This window comes from Phaethon aethereus, assembly GCF_964289735.1.
Source record: "Phaethon aethereus genome assembly, chromosome: 1".
Classification (NCBI taxonomy): domain Eukaryota; kingdom Metazoa; phylum Chordata; class Aves; order Phaethontiformes; family Phaethontidae; genus Phaethon; species Phaethon aethereus.
Genome location: NC_138575.1, coordinates 204,675,972 through 204,687,731, shown reverse-complemented (window position 1 = coordinate 204,687,731; position 11,760 = coordinate 204,675,972).

The following is an 11,760-nucleotide window of genomic DNA, read 5'->3' as shown; positions in this document are numbered from 1 at the left end:
CTGACTGAATATCCTGCCAGAGCACCAGCTTACTACTGAGATAGAGGTCACAGCACACAGAAGCTTAATTGGATGGGAAGAAATCCCAGAAGGACACAACTCCGCTGCATCTCGATGCTGTGCCGGATCAAAAGATGCCGTGGGCCGGGCAAAGCTGGAACCGCATGAGCTTGTGCAAACACAGTTGTGAAGCTTTGCTGGCGGTGGGGCTCTCATTGCAAGTATCAGAGCATGCACAGGAGTCGGGTGCGGAGGGGTTTTAATCAGCTTTGCATCACCGAAGCAGGCAGGACTACACCTCAGCGACATGACCCCAGGGCTGGCTGCTGTCAGTCTTGCTCGGGTGACTCTGAATTGCCCCATCACACCACGGCATCCTCGTAAACAGCCCTTGTCTCTGCTCCCTCTCAGCAGCAGAGAGGGAAGGCAGTGAGGCTGGGGGTGGGCAACATGCCCATGACCCTCATTCCTGGGGCCCACAGGGCCACTCAGGACTGCATCCCACCTGCCAAACCATCCTGCCAGGAGCCACTGCGGAGGGACGTGCCCTTAGCTGGGCAGCACTAACCTTGCTATGGTTGATCACAGAAAGGGGAGACCAACGCATACAAGTTCATTTTAGCCAGCATTAGTCAATCAAAGCAGGAATGTGACCAAAATTCATCCAGCAAAAGCATCCATAGGACAATCCTTTACTGGGAGAAATTGGACTGGCATCTGTTGTCTGCTCTCTCTTTCATTTTTGAAGGGAAGAGCATGAATGATTTAGTCCAGCACCTGTCCATCACTGACCTTCAAGGCCACGACCAGTCTTGGTTTTGGTACGTGGTCATGTTCGGGGAACATGAACGAAAAGAATAAGCAGCTAAAACTAAAATATTGCTAAAGCTTGGAGTAGAAATGCAGTTTTCTGAGGCATGTTATGTCTCAGCCAGCAGGAAGAGCAGAGCAAGGTCCATGTACTTCATGGACATGAATCCATCAGCTTTGTCTGGAGGACGTGGGGCACAATCCTCAGAGGAGCTCTTCCTTGAGGCTAAAGGTTGATCCAGTAATGAGTAACTCAACATGCAGCATCCCCAAATGATAATCAAAACTGAATATTGGATCATTTTAATGAAATTTCTCTGATTCATCACTTCTGCTAACGGAATGGTGGTTAAACGATCTGGGGTAAATTAAGACAGTCCCTGTGGAAAACTTCATATTGGTACCAGCAAATTAAAAGCAAAATGCAGGTCTTCTTTAAAGCACTCTTTATTCAGTTTGTTACAAACTTGACTCTGAGTTTTGTCAGCAGCCTGATAATGCTACTAAAAGACAGTTGTACTCTTTTGCAGAAAGAAAGGGCAGTAGTTCTTCAATTCTCCTCGTTCAATACTGAGATGAAAACTCCTTTTCTTTACAAAAAAGTTGTTAGCTCTCAGTAGACCATAATCTTCACATTGGAGCCTTAACGTAACAGCCTGGGCTGGGACATTTGTCTTTTGAAATGTCTTTCATGCTTGGATAAATCATTCCCTTCTCTCAATACAGTACCTTTTTTCCTAGCAGTCATTCAAAAACCATCAAAACATCTGTGGAGGAACCGTAGATGAGAGACAACAGACACCTCGAAATTACAAGGAGTTTTGAAAACACCTACAGAAAACCCAGATGGGTGTTGGATACGACATCTTATGTTTTATCAGCAACAGTCATAGCAGCTCACTGGAGCCTCTGAAGTGCCTCACTCCTCTGGGTGACTCGTTTCTCCCTCATCCCAAACACTGCAGCCCATCGCGGTGGACAATACTGACGTTGCAGAGCAGCATTAAGGGATGAAGAGTCTGTGCTCTATAAATTCATGGGCTGCCCTGTAACAGAAATAGACCTAGCTGAAGGAAAGCAGATCCCAGGCATGCGCATGGGCTTGACATTTAAGAAACTGTCATCACACCAGCATTAATGAAGTTTGCACTAACGCTTGTCACTGGTTGTTCCTGGGTGAAGTACGTGCAGATTCCTGGCACCCCAACGATTCGTTGCAGAAAGCACGCAGCAAAAGGGAGCAAGGGACGTTATAAATGGAACCTGGAGCGTGAGTGGGGTGGGCTTGGTACATTTACCCCTGCTCAATTTCCTCAAACAGTGTCAAAACAGGATCATGTTGCACATCCAGACCTGGGGACGTGGGAGAATTGCTGGGTCCTCCCCTACTGACATCGCCTGAACTATGCAGCGGTGCAGCTAACTTCTGCCACAGCTTTCACTGGATGAAACATAGAAAATAAAACAAAAGCTGGCAAATCGTAGCCTGTGCTGGCTGGGCTTTCCCAGACAAATTCAGGGAAGATCATCACAGACCAGCAGCTCATCCTGGAAGGCAGATCCATGAAGCCCCAGCTTTAAGGAAGGGAGGGTAGGTGAAAACCCAAAAATAATAACCAACATCTTAGAGCCAGCAGGAATTTCCACAAAGCTGAGGGAAGACGAGGGATGAGTACTATGCTAAGAGGATGCAGCCACTCGCTGTCGGCACAGCCAGCCCGGCGTGGTGTGGCCGTGGATGCCTTCTGCTGTGCCCAAATGGCTGAAGGGCTCACCCAACGCAGTCTCTCCTCCAACTGCTGCAATTCTTGTTCAGGCAGCTGCTTTTCTCAAGCTTTGCTGAACGCCCAGGGTCGTACAGCTGCCCTCGCAGCACCCTGCCTTGGGAAGGCTCTGCTCGAGCAGAGCTCCCCTCCGCACCGCCCCGGGAGACCCGCGCTTAAGCACCAGCCAAATTACATGATGTTTCACAGTTTCTCAGAAAAACAGTTAGTGCAAGTCTGTGGGTGAGGAAGTGCACCTCGGTGGGGGGCTCCTCTTGGTCCTGCTCCCTTCTCCTTTCTGCTAGACCAACCTGCCAAAGAATCTGATTTTTATATTACTGGGGCAAGAAAAGCAGAGAAATATATTTACAGCAAGCAAAACAGAAAAAAAAAAGAGCAAGTACAAGGCAGAGGTTAAATTTGATGTTTTTCTGGTGACTCTCAGAGCCCTCTACATATTAGTTGTGGTGAAGCTGGGAATGCCCTCCTCTTTTGCAGAAGCAAAACCTCAGCTGTGGTTAAAGCTGCAGCCACCACCTGTACCACTGTGCCTTTGGCTTAGGGGCCAGAAAACAGCCTCTTTATTTACTGGTACAGAGGCAGCCGTAAGGTTGTGCCAGTGCCCTGGCTCTGCAAGAACATTTCTCATACAGTGTTTTGCATCCTGAGTCGACGCCTCCCCAACAGAAGCCCGTCTGTCAATCTTACGTAGCCACCCCACACCTTGCATCTGTACAAGGTCCTCACCAGGATGGTGGCTGCAAACCCTGACACCTTTTTTTTCACCCCCTGCTGCAAATACCTTCACCCCGTGGTCACAAGTACAGACCAATGCTGCTGGAGAGCCCATGACAGCCCATTGCCAGGGCGGATGGTCTTCGCAGACCGCAGGACACCTACCTTTGGCAAGGAACCAAGATCCTGAGAAAACCACCCTGGCCAGAGCGCATCCCAGCTGGGGCTGGGGAGCCCGAGGGGCCGAGGACCGGGCTCTGGCAGGGCCTCCCCACTACCCCAGGGGAAGCCCCATGGCAGCTCCTGCAAGGTTTAGGGGTGGGTCAGAGGTGCCCGGCACCCTGCCCTGCCAAATGCTGCCCTTGGACTAAGGAAAACAACCAGAATAAGAGCAAAATCTCTCTGCCAGAGCGCAGCGTGTGTCGCCATCCAGGAGCTGGTGCAACGCAGATATGAGATGGCATCTCACATCTGCATGCATGAAATCCATAGGTAGTCCTCAGATGGTTATCTAGCCAATGCAGACATTTCTCATGTTAGCGTGACTAGACAAACACTGTAGGAAAGAAGGAACAACATTTTTGTGCACGCTGATTCCTATTTGACTGAATTCATAACCTTAGAATCACATTAACACAGCATGTGCATTTATGCTGTAATTGCACTCCAGCTGCCTGAATGTTCTTCTTAATTTACTCATGCTACTTTAGCATTGTTGGGAGTTATAAATCACTCTTGCTCTCAAGAAACAAATTAATTTATAGATGTTACAAGAGATAGGATTACCCAGCAGGATTTTTTTTAACACATGCAATGTATAAACTTTGTTAAATTAAAGTAATTTCTTCAGGGAAGTCCAACAGGCACTTGCACTAGTGGCAGAGGGAGACTGATTACAAAGATTTTTGAGCTTCAAGGAGCATCGCAGTCTCCTCACAACAGATTTGAAGGAGCTCTGCTGTGAACAATACAGCAAAGCAAGAACACCAGTATTATCCTGCACCTGTAGAGGTTTTAAGTACTCACTGATTTTTCCAGGGCACAAATATTATGCACACACACATATTATCAGCAGAGTATGAAGCAGTGGCTTGTTTGAGGTTGGTCACATCTTTCCACTCTGAGCAAGATTTTTCAGTTTGAAGTTTTGTCATGGTTTTCGTTAATTTTTCAAGGAGAGGGTTTTTTAGTGTCTCGGTAGTTTGAGGCTAAAACCTAAAATGTTCTCCACTTTGTTACAAAGATCTGTGTTTGGATGAGCTAAATGGTTTATTAAATAATAATAATAATGAGTTAAAGCAAAAACAACCTTTTCTGGACTACTGGCAAGGAGTCATACTCTTGTGCAGTCCTCCTTTTGCCCCATTTACCGTATTTCCAACCACCCTCTTGGTCATGCATTTACTGAGTTACGTTGTTGTGTTGTGGAAGGTGCACTGTTGCCTATCAGAGCGCTGCTTCTAATTAAAATAATTAGATACGGTGTCAATAGATGGTGCCAAAGAGCAGCAACATCATCCTGGACTGCTGTAGCATCAAGAATGTTCCTAAAGAATTGCAACTGCTGTCACTAGCTGCTATTTACATAAACTTTCAGTGACCTGTATTTCTGGAGATACTGCACTGTTTCCAGCCATCAGTACATAATAAACTTTGGTATTTCTATAAAAACATCTTAACATTCTTAAATAAACATGAAAACTTCATTTTGTGCAATAGTAATACACCTCCATCATTTTTTTAAGCTATCTTCTCTAATGCCTTCTTCGGAAGTTGTCTATGATGTGGTTTCAGTATGTATAGTCTGCTCTTCAGAGTCTGGACACTCTGACACTGCAATTTATAAGAACAAAACACACCTTCCAGCTGTAGTCCCAGTGATCCTTCTGCCTTGCTGGGCAAGCTCTGCTCATGATACTGACGGCTAGGGAGACCGGCTGGAGATGAGCCGGTGAAATAAAGTTTATTTTGCATAGGGTGATGTCATAGGTTTGAGTTTGGTGATACTGACCCGAGGCCATAGATTTAAGATGAAAATATCACAACTGTTCCCAGTTGGCAGCTTAACAAAAATACATCAATCTTGAAGGGCATGGGAACCTGCTCTTGGAGGCTGCTTACTCTCCGAGAGCTCTGAGAACTATAACTTTCTCTTTTCGCTCTTTATATGTCCAAGAGCCGGCTCATGAAAAAAAATAATACTCCTACTTCCAGAAAAGATGAATTTGATATTACTTTGGGAATTTAATATCAAGATTTTAAAGAGATGCTGCAACCTAACTAAAACCTACACATTTGATTCTGAACAATCGGATGCAATATGTTGGCCTGTGTTGTACAAGAAATCAGATTTTTCCTGTTGGTTCTTTTCTATAAAATCTGTAACTTGCAGTCTTGAATGTTCCTATATGACAGAAAAATTAAATTGTATCTGGAGAAGAGTTTAGGATGCACACTTTGGATACCACTGCACACAGATCTTGTTGAACCTGCCATGGGCTTCCCATATCTGCTAAGCAAATCTCTGCACCTCTTTTATCTCTCGCATAAAACTTCCAGCTTAGATAGCCCCTTCCTACAGACACCAATCCCTGTAAGAATGGGGTATTGAGCTTGGCTGGGGCCTCCAGACCTGGCTTGGTTCCACCTCAGTCTAGGCACCCAAAACAAGAAATCTCAATAAATCAATATTGGCATCTCTAAGGGAGAGCTGAACTGCTCCCTCCAAGGACTGCAGGAAGAGCTCAGGAGGGCGAGACTCCAACACCTCGGATGCTGCTTGTTTGATGAATGTGGGTTTAGGTGTAGCCCCAAATTAAAAATTAATGCTATGACATCACACCTCATCAGATTCTCATCAGGTCTAACACTTAAATTGACAAGAGATTTTATAGGCCATATTTTTGTGAAAGACAGTCCCAGGATCCTTCACTCTGAATTTTTAGGAATCTCTGTCTCCATGCTCAAAATTGTTCATGATTGGTCATGTAGCTTGTGCAGCTTCTCCCTGTCAAACTTCCTAAATTGATTGAAATAATAGATATTTACAAGATAGATATGTATAACATGATGAAATACCCCACAATACATAAAGTGTGAGTGAATGGTGCTGACAAGAACCAACAGGCTTGTCCCAGACATCATGTCATATAGAACTGAGTATGTGCGACTTAGGAAAGGTCAAAAATCTTAAAATAGCTGATGTCCAAAAGTTCATCCTCTCCCTCAAACTGTAGAACAGATAATGTCACCACTCCATTACTGCCACACTAGTTTTTTTCTTTTTCCAACACACCATGACAATTTTTCATGTCTTATAACCAAACCTTGGAGAGAGGCTGGATGTCACACATTTTTATTTGGATACTTGGGTTTAATGCAAGTGACAGTTGTATTTTTTCTCCAGCTTATTCCAACATTAAAAAGAAACATGTTAAAGATGCATCCGTGCACCTTGTCTCAGAGGTACCAGATGACCTGGCATATGTGATTCATTAACTGAACATTTGGCTCCCCGGGAGCAATACATGTGTCACTTTTGCTCTGAAGCGATGCATGTTTCTTAAAGAATCTGCACCTACTTCCTTCCAATTTGTGGGACAGACAGCGAGTAGGGGTGATACACCGGTCCCCCATCCCACGCAGAGCAGGTCTGGGGTCCTTGACTTTGCAAGGCCAGGCTTCAGGTACCTCTTCTGTCCAGAGCCTGGACTGCACCGTGGTGCCAGTTTGTGATGCAGAGCCCTTCTGCAAGTCAGCTTTGCCTCCTCTTCGCCCAGGGAGCCGCTCCACAGGTACAGCAGTAGGAATTTAGGATGAATAAGGGTAAGGACACCAGGCATGCACAACCATCGGCATGCAGCTGGCCACCCTCCCGGGCTGCCAGAGGAGCCCCCGACATCTAGTGGGGTCACAAGGAGAGAAACTAGAGCCTTGCATCATGGGGATGGCAAGGGCACGGGGTCATTGACAGAAGGATTGACAAAAAAGATCAACCTTGTCCTTGCTGAAAGCTAAAAAGACCTTCCAGAGCTTCTTTGTGGCATTAATACACACTTAATGTTAGCTACCAACAATGTGGCACGAAAATCTTTTGTATGAAGTTCAATCACAGCGTATGAAGTTAAATCACAGCCTGTACCTGTGAAACAGAGTTTTAAAGTTTTCAGTTCAGAATATAAGCCAGCCAAATCACTAAGCTGTCCCAGTGTAAGTGATGGGGAATCTGAGCTGGCATGCTGCTCCACACTGCTGCCCTCTCCTTGCGGCTCAGCAGAAGTCCTGTCCAGCCCAGTTTGCTTGAAACAAATTACAATCTACTATTATAGTCATATTTTAAAAGCCTTGGAAGAATAAATCCGTAGTTAATGGGCTGTGCTTGTAATCTCACATGTGTTTTACACAATTTTGATCTCAGTGGTCTATATATTGAGATTAGTTACTGCCTGTGCATTCACACCACGCCACAAGATGGTCCTGCGTTTTGAAGAGCAGCCAAAATCTGAGTCAATACACGCTTCTATGTACTTTCAGATAAACATTATATTGCCACTGACTATATTATTAATTATAGGGAATAAAATACCATCCCTCCTCAAAGGGAGCATTCTACATGGGAGGGGACTGAGCATCCCAATTAAAATTAAAATTAATACAGACCTGGATACAATACCATGTTTAGAAACATAACATACTACACTGCCACAAGCATGATCTTTGTCCTGTCGTAGTGACAGCATGGAATAACTACCTAATTAAAAAATTTTTGTGGTTGCACTACAAATATAATGGCACCCAGACTTCAATAATCAAATGTAGGTGTTTCATCTTTGATTCTACTGCAATGGAGAGTTAACAGTCTTCAAGCATAGCCTGTTGATGCTGATGGGTTTAAGAAGCACAAAACTTTCAGTGAACTGTTCACAGAATCATTAAGGTTGGAAAGGACCTTTAAGATCATAAAATCCAACCATCAACCCAACACCACCATGCCCACTAAACCATGTCCTGAAGTGCCACGTCTACACGTTTTTTGAACACTTCCAGTGATGGTGACTCCACCACCTCCCTGGGCAGCCTGTTCCAGTGTTTGACCACTTAGAACAAAAAGATCTGAGAGGTGATCAATTTCCTTTCACGACCCTTCAAAAATGTAACCCCTAAATAATATATCTACAAATTCACAAAAGGTATTGTCAAGGATAGACTATTTCTTAACACGTAACCAAAATCTAATCCTTACTTCAGCTCAGATTTGTATGGTGGGTAACTGCCATTCCTCAAGTCTGAACAGCCGTACCATTTTCTGCCCCAGACAAACAGGTAACAGTTAGTGGTTACCTAATTTAGCAAGATTATTGCCCAATCAAAGCAATCCTGTAGGTTTAAACTAGGCGCGCTTTTATTTTTTGGCACAGAAAAGCTTGCAAGTTCTCCTGATGTTTTCCAATATGTGTTCTACCATTTCATTCATTGCTCATTGGAAGTGAGTGAAGCAACCCCACCACAACTCAGCAATGAGAAAAAGACCAGCAAACTGGGCCAAAGCCATCCCAAATTGGCAAACATGATTTCTACTTCTCATGTGGAAATTTCACTTTAAAATGTTCTTGGGTTAGGTAATCTCTCTGAAGGTAGCTGTAAACCTCCCTGAAGACCTTCCTGTGAGTAGGGCAGGGGCAGGCTCCACTCCAGATGCCTGGGAGTGATGCTCAGGTCCAGGGGAGAGCGGGTATAGGCAGGGGAGGCACGGCCCCACAGTGGGACCTGCCGGGGAACATGGCAGCTGGAAGGGCCCCGGTGGGAAGCAAAGGATCCACCATTTTCAGGACTCGGTGCCTTCTTCATCAATAAACAGGATTTCCCCAAAGCTTCCCACTCACATCAGCAGCTTCTCCTCAAAACAAACTCAGCTCATGGGTAGAAGCCATGGGATGGCCTTTCTTTTTAGCTGTTTCTTTCAGTTGCTCGCTGACTCCAGTCCCTGCCTTCGGCATGGTCCGTTCTGCCCCTTCCAAAAGCCTTTCAGCTGTCACCTCTTCCCTTGTCCAGGCACAGGTCACTCCAGATCCACACCACTGCAGATGCCTCACCCCACTTGGTCCACCCCAAACACACCCTAAGAGCTTGGTACTAATGGAAACCTCCAGGGTTGTCCCTGGGGAAGCTGCCATGTCCCCTCCTGTTCACACCAGCACTAGGGGACACCAGCCAAGCATCATCCTCTGGTGGAGCTGCTACAACATTAGCAAGCTGGTGGGCCAAGTGTCCCTTTATTCCTTGGTTTGGCACAAAGGAAAAACCATCCCCTGCTTTTCTCTCAATGGGAACTATCAGAAGGGATGCTGTGAACTTGGGAGCTAACTTATCTTTACTTTTTCCATTTGCCAAAGTAATGCTTTCACCCGCTGATGCCAGCCTTCGATTGACCACATTTTACATTGTGTTTCTATTATAACTCCAGCTGCTGCCTGGAGCTTTCTCTTCTTTGCACAGCAATTCAGTCGCTCTGCTATTTTTCCTGAGGTGCATAAAATGAGACCGATTTTCATGCTGCACTGCATAGGGGATGTGCAGGCACACCAAAGTGCTTTCTCCACCACTGGACACACACAGCTGTCTTAGCAAACACCACAGAGATGCTGAAATGCCACCCAGCGACCATAGAAAGAACATGCTGCAGGTTGGGCCGTAAGCTTCACTCCGGATTCATCTCGCCCAGTTTTAGCTGTGTAAAGGTTACGCATCTAAAGCAATCACATATGGCCCCGCGCCATCATCAAGGAAGTGTCGAGTGTCTCAACCATAGGCTGCAGTGTCATTTCAGAGATCACGGGGCACCTCATCCGGTCTCCACAATCTGCTCCAGGTCACAGGTCTCCTCTGGATCCTAGGCCCTACCTGCCAGCCTCTGGAGATGCCACAGACTCCACAGGGTGTCTCAGTAGATAATGAGGCAGCTGAATCATGCCCCACAGAGAGGCACTTTAGACAGGACCTGAGCAACTTTTTTGCAGAAAATACGTAACTACCTACATTTAGGAGCCAAATGCCGTTGCGCGCCAATAGCTGCAGAGTTCTAGAACAGTCACCTACAGATCTACAGGTTTTCTTGATGGTTGCTTCATTACTGCATGTAGTTAACTAATCACACAGGTAACAGTGGGTGGGACTTGGCTCCAGTTTGTAGACAACTAAAATTTAGTATGGAGAACTACAACTTCATCCAGATGGCCTCTCAGCTATCTACTGCCACCAGACTTCCTTACCCTGCCTGGTCTCCAGCTGCTTGTTCAGCTTTAGATGTATAGATGCCTACAGATGCACAATTTTAGGCATCTTAATCCATGGCCTGAATCTTACTCCAGTGGTAAAGCAAAAGATAACTGGGCTCAAATGCTTTTCATAAAACATCAGCACCTCTTCACTCTTCTGTGAATGAACTATTAAGTGAAAAGGCAACGTTCACTGCTGTAGTATCTGCTGAACAATTGTTTTGCCATCGCTAAATAAAACCAGGTAAGATTTCTGATGAATTATTTTGCTTGAATAAACTACACCAGAAGTACATAAAACCAGCCTGTGTCGTTTGATCACCAGTATCTTCAGAAAATGTCGTATTTACTTCTTACGGCAAAGCTCAGCCATTAAAAGAATCATTTGGTCAGTAAAATCAATTAATATAATTTTGAGGAATAAAGACATTCTAGCTTAAAAAATAAACAAACCAATAGCCAATTCTTCAACTGCTGAAAACTTTATTCTTATTACTTCACACACCTGAGATATGAAGGCTTGTACAAAAAAATAAAATAAAATCCCAGTATGGTTTTACTGATGTTAAAACTGCAGCCTTGTATTTTTTAATCATTTACTGTAAATATGAAGAGGGGGAGGAAAACTGCCAATGAATCCACTGAAAGCACTTAACCTTTTGGAGATGTCATTATTGTTGCAATGAGGATTGGCTAGGATGCTTCATTTAAGAAATGCCAATTTTATTCCTATCTTTCTGCAGAAATGTGTCCCATTTCAGGGAGAAATTAACTGAGAACTGAACTTCAGTTCAAACCCTTTGCTGCCTCATCCAGAAAAAAAACATTCTGTTCTTACTGAACAGACGAACAGCCTGACTTTGCCTCCTCCACCTAGTGGGAATGGACCAAACAGCCCACTGAGAGAGAAAAAAAAGGGACTATAAAAACACATATTCAACCTTCCCTTAGTAGCAAAATTCAAAATAAAATACTTGCAGCAGTCCCAGCTGCAACAGGGAGTGTAGCAACACGAAGAGATGAATATTTGGGTGGAATGTAAGAAGCAAATCATCCAGCAGAGGAATGAAGTCCGTCAGCACGTGGAAGGTGTATGTATGTAATACGGCTTGCAGAACGAGATCTGTGAGAAGCTGGGTGGTTTTGCAAGATGCTATTTGAAGGTACCTGGCACTGAG